We start from the raw sequence: 5,174 nt of genomic DNA, 5'->3' as shown, positions 1-5,174 counted from the left end.
GGAGCTTGTTCAATAGAGAAACAGGAAAGATGAGAGCAAGAGAGGTGGAAGAGGGATGCAATGCAGTCAGAGAGGAGAGGGAGGGTCTTCCCAAGTCAAAGACAAGGGAAGAGACAAATAATGACAGTGTTGTTCCTGTAATCTTTAAGATTGCCAAAGCACTTTACATACGTTATCTTAATGATCTTTATAATAATAATAACGAACACTTATGTAGTGCCTACTATGTACTAGGCACCATGCTAAGTACCTTACAATTATTATCTCATCTGAGCTTTGTAATAAGTACAAGTATAATTATTCCCATTTTACAGATGAGAAAATTGAAGCTCAGAGAGACTGAATGTTTTGCCCACAGCCATACAACTAAGTCTTAATAAGAATCAGGACTTGCCTGCAAATCCTTCTTAACTGCAAACTCAGCCTGCCAGGGAGACAGAAGGGTGAAAGGACATAGATGAGGAAAGAGAACAAGCCCAATATATTTACAAAGCAAATTTAAATATTTAAAATATAGCCATAGAAATATTTCCTTTCAATTTCTTTTTCCTTAAAAAAAGAACGTCGGAGAAGGTAATAGGCACCTACCTACTTTCTGTCAGGTTTAGTTTTGCTAAGCACTCTACAAATATTATCTCAGTTGATCCTCACAACAACCCTGGGAGGTAGGAGCTATTATTATTATTTGTTTGGAGGAAATTGGGATTAAAGACTTGCCCAGAGCCACACTCGGTTAGTAATAGCCTGAAGTAAGATTTGAACTCAGGTGCTTTTGACTCCAGGCCTGTGCTCTATCTGCTGCCCCACCTAGCTGCCCCGCAAGTGCTTTTACTGTCCTCCTTTTAAAATTGAGGAAACTGAGAGTAAATGACTAGCTCAGGGTTAACACAACTAGTAAGTCCCTGATGCCAAGTAATGTAGATCTTCCTGACTACCGGGCCCAGTACTCTGTCCATTGCCAGGTGTTCTAAGCTCTAGGGATCCTAGACAAAGAAGAACATTTTTTATTATTTTGTCAAAGTGGGTACTGATACAGGAGCTATTTTATTATTGTTGATATTTTATCTTATTCTTGTTATAATACCAGCATTCCTTATTTTACAGAAAGGATGTATTCTTAAAAAGTTATGGTAAAGGAAATTTCTCTAAAGTCAATCACTTTCCCATTGGCTTTCATCATTACACTGAACTAAGTTTTTGTTCATTAAAAAACAAAACAAAACAAAACAATGTTCCCTAACAGATTGAGGTAAAGATGGTGTTGAAGTCCATGGCAGAATGCGGAGGCTGAGTCCACGAAAGGTGGGGCTTGTAGTACTGGGAATGCCTTGGAAGCGTTGTTTGATTCTGGTTCATCATTGTTCTCCCAAGAGCCTTCCTTCTTACCCCTCCCCTTTCCCTGATGATAATAATTTTACAAGGCGTTTTGCCTACTTCATCTGATCTCATCTTCACAATAGCTTTGTGATCTGGGTAGCACAGGTATTATCATCCCTCTTTTAGGGATTTGGAAACTTTACTATTCCATCCAGTGACACCAGCCTTCTGCCTGTTCCATTTTTCTACTCCAGGTATTTTCTCTTGGCTGCCCCCCATGACTGAAATACTGTTTCTCCTCTGAATTCCTTGGCTTTCTTTAAATTCTGACTAAAATCTCACCTTCTACAGGAAGTCTCTTTTAATTATTTCCTTTTGTTTTGTATCTTTTGTTTGCAAGTTCTCTCTTCCTTCAGATCTAACGCTCCTTGTAGGCAGGGACTGTCTTTTGTCTCATTTTGCATCTCCAGAGCTTAGCATGGTGCACTTAATAAGTATTTATTGAATTGAATTGAACATAAAGGTAAAGTAAGCAATTTATGTAAGGTTGCATACGTATTAGCAATAAATTGGGATATCATGCCCAGGTCTTCTGATTCCATATCCAAGGACCTTTTCATTATAATAATAGCTAGCATTTATATGGTACTTTCAGATTTCTTTAAAAAGCACTTTCCACATCTGATTTGATCCCCAAAGCAATCATACGATATAGCCACTATAGGTACAATTGCCCGGTTTTACATATGAGGAAACTGAAGTGAAGGGAAAAGGTGCAGTGAGTGACTTATCCGTAGTAAAACAACTAATAAAGGTGAGGCAGGATTTGAACCCAGGTGCCCCTGCCTCCAGGTCCAATATTCTTCCTGATTTATGCCTGCTAGTCTTGTCTCCTGTTAGATTATTAGCTTCCCTCATGAATGAGAAAGAATTCACTGACTCCCCACCCAGTGTGAAGTTCTTAGACAGAGCATCTTTCCCTGCTCTCTCTCCTTTTGTTTAGGATATCTAAACAAAAGGAGATCCAGGCTGCAGCATCACCCTCTGTAAATAGAATCTACCATCTCCTAGTGGTGGGCGCCAGTCTGAAAATCCCTTTAAATTTAAGGCTTTAGTTTAGCCAAATATTTCCTTCTCCAAAAAGTCCATTTAGAGACTACCTCATGACCTCTGTCTCCTTTAAAATGTAAATGTAGACTTCTAAGTATTTTTAAATGTCTAATGGAAGACTTTGGGGATTACCTTTTACATGTAAATGTCCATTTGGGGGCTGTAATAAGGGAGGGAATATGTTGACCAAAGAAAATCCCACTAATAGTGGCAGGACCAGAATCCCTGAATGCCTAAACATTCCTTTAGCACTCATTCTGTTCCTATCTGGTCTGAAACTGAGACCCAGAAAGAGAAAAACACTTGACCATAGTCCCGCTGTGAGTTCCTAGGAATTGGAATTCCTAATACCTATTATGGTACTATTCCTTCTCTGTGCTAGCTGTTGCAGTGTCCTGGCCCATGCTGAATGAGACACACTAGCTTCTCTCCACCACCCTAGCCCTCCTAAAAAAAAAAAAAAACCCACACAAGCTCATCAGGAATGCCTGCTACATTACTCTTGGCCTGTTTCCCCAGAACCCCTTTCCACTGCTTCTCATTTCTGTATCTCAAACCCAGTCGTTGAGTTCAGCCGATCCCCTCTCCTTGCAGGCCACCTCCTCAGGCTGGCTCCTGGCCCGTTGGACTAGGCTGTAAACTCAATATGTATATCCCACTTGGATCAATTCTATACCTGGGGATTTCTGTCCAAATGACTTTCCCTGAAATTGAAAGGGGAATCTTGCCCGAACATTAAAATTCTGCTAATGTTCATCCTTCCCCAAAGCTAAACACTGATTTCTTGCTTTGGCTGTGCAGTCCAAAAAGCTCTCCTGGGAAGTAGCTTTTGTGGTGACCAGTCTATGTTCAAGGATGGAGACTGGGCCCCTAAAATATGGAGTCTGGCTGAAACGGAATCCTGAGAATTGGCTAAACTTGGTGTCCAAGAGATGTCAGGACAAGGAGGGAAATACTCAGGCTTTAATCTTCCCTGTGGGCCAGTCCCTTGACAGTATTTGAGGTTGGGGTATAGAGGTTATGAGGCTATACTCCAAAGGCATGTACTGTATTGTTTGCATTAGTTGGGCCAAGAAGAAGCTTGGCTGGCTTCGATCTGCCTCTAGTTCTTAGTATTGCTTGGGGAAGGTGGGAGGTGTGTGGGGAACCATCATTTTCAAGACTTCTTAACCAGAGCCAGGACAAGCCCACAGACAGTCAGGTCCCCCCAGTTCCCCCCACCAGACTTAAGATGTCTTAAGGGATTCTGCTCCCAGTTCTGCCAAAGCCACATCTCAGGAAGCCTGGTGAAAAAGAGCCCCCCTCCCCCCTACACCCCCTTTCCCTTCTCTGGTCTGCAAGAACAAAGCCAGACCTTTTTGTTGGCTTCTACTGATTTTGTAAACATCAAAAGGATTTTTTTTTTTGCATGTCATGTACCTAATCACCCTCAAGAAAAGAAAATTATTTTATTTGGTCCTAACTTGACTTCATTCCTTAGAGGTGTAATAGGGAATAAAGTCCTTTCATTCAGGGATTAATTATGGAGCTTTAGAAGAGGCACATTGGTTTGGTTGAGATTTGGGTGATTTTTTTTCTCTTTCTCTTCCTTACCCATTGAGAAGGAAAGACATAATCCATTACAAATATGCAAAACAAATTTCCATGTTAGCCATTTTGGGAAAAGAAAAAGAAAAAAATATGTTCCAATACACATTCAGTTGATCATTTCAGTCTAGAGATGAATAACATTTTACATCATGAGTATTTTGTAATTGCTGTGGGTCATTGTGTTGATCAGTTAGTCTTTCAAAGTTATTTAACTCTACAATGTTGCTGTTCCTGGGAAGATTGCTCTCCTGGTTCTGCATCAGTTTGTACAAGTCTTCTCAGATTTTTCTGAAATCATCCCCATTATTTCCTACAACACAATCATATACCATCACCTTCATAATACTATAACTTATTCAGCCACTCCCCATTTGAAGAACATGCCTTCAGTTTTCAATTTTTTGCCTCCAGAGAAAGAGCTACTATAAAAATTTTTGAATTTTGTAAATATTTTTGAGGTCCTTTTCCTCTTTCTTTGATCTCTTTGCAGTATAAACCTAGTTGCTGCATTGGTGAGTCAAAGGGTAGGCACAGTTTAATGGCTTTTAGGGCATAGTTCCAGATTGCTTTCCAGAATGACTAGGTAGACATTCACTAACAGTACATTAGTTTGTGTACCTGTTTTCCCACATCCCTTCCAACATTTGTCATTTTCCTTTTTTGTCATAGCCAATCTGATGAGGGTGAGGTTGTTGCATTAAATTTCATTTCTCTAATTATTAATGATTTAGGGCATTTTCTCATATGGCTATCAATAATTTTGATTTCTTGCTCTGAAAACTGCCTATTCATAGCCTTTGACCATTTATCAGTTGAAAACTCTTATTCTTGTAGATTTGACTCAGTTCTCTATATATTTTTTAGAAATGAGACCTTTATCAGAAAGACTTACCTCCAATGTTCCCTCCTCTAGTTTCCTACTTTTCATTTTATATGCATTGGTTTTGTTTGTGCAAAAGCTTTGTAATTTTACATAATCAAAGCTATCCATTTTACTTCCTATAAACTTCTCTGACTCTTGTTTGTATATGAACTCTTTCACTAATCTATAGATCTAAAAGGTAATTTCTTCCCTGCTCCACTAATTTGCTTACCATATTATCCTTTATGTTTGAATCCCATACCCATTTTGAGTTTATCTTGATATATGGTCTGAA

The sequence above is a fragment of the Notamacropus eugenii genome, chromosome 1 (assembly GCF_028372415.1).
Source record: "Notamacropus eugenii isolate mMacEug1 chromosome 1, mMacEug1.pri_v2, whole genome shotgun sequence".
Classification (NCBI taxonomy): domain Eukaryota; kingdom Metazoa; phylum Chordata; class Mammalia; order Diprotodontia; family Macropodidae; genus Notamacropus; species Notamacropus eugenii.
Note: the sequence above shows the minus strand (reverse complement) of the source record.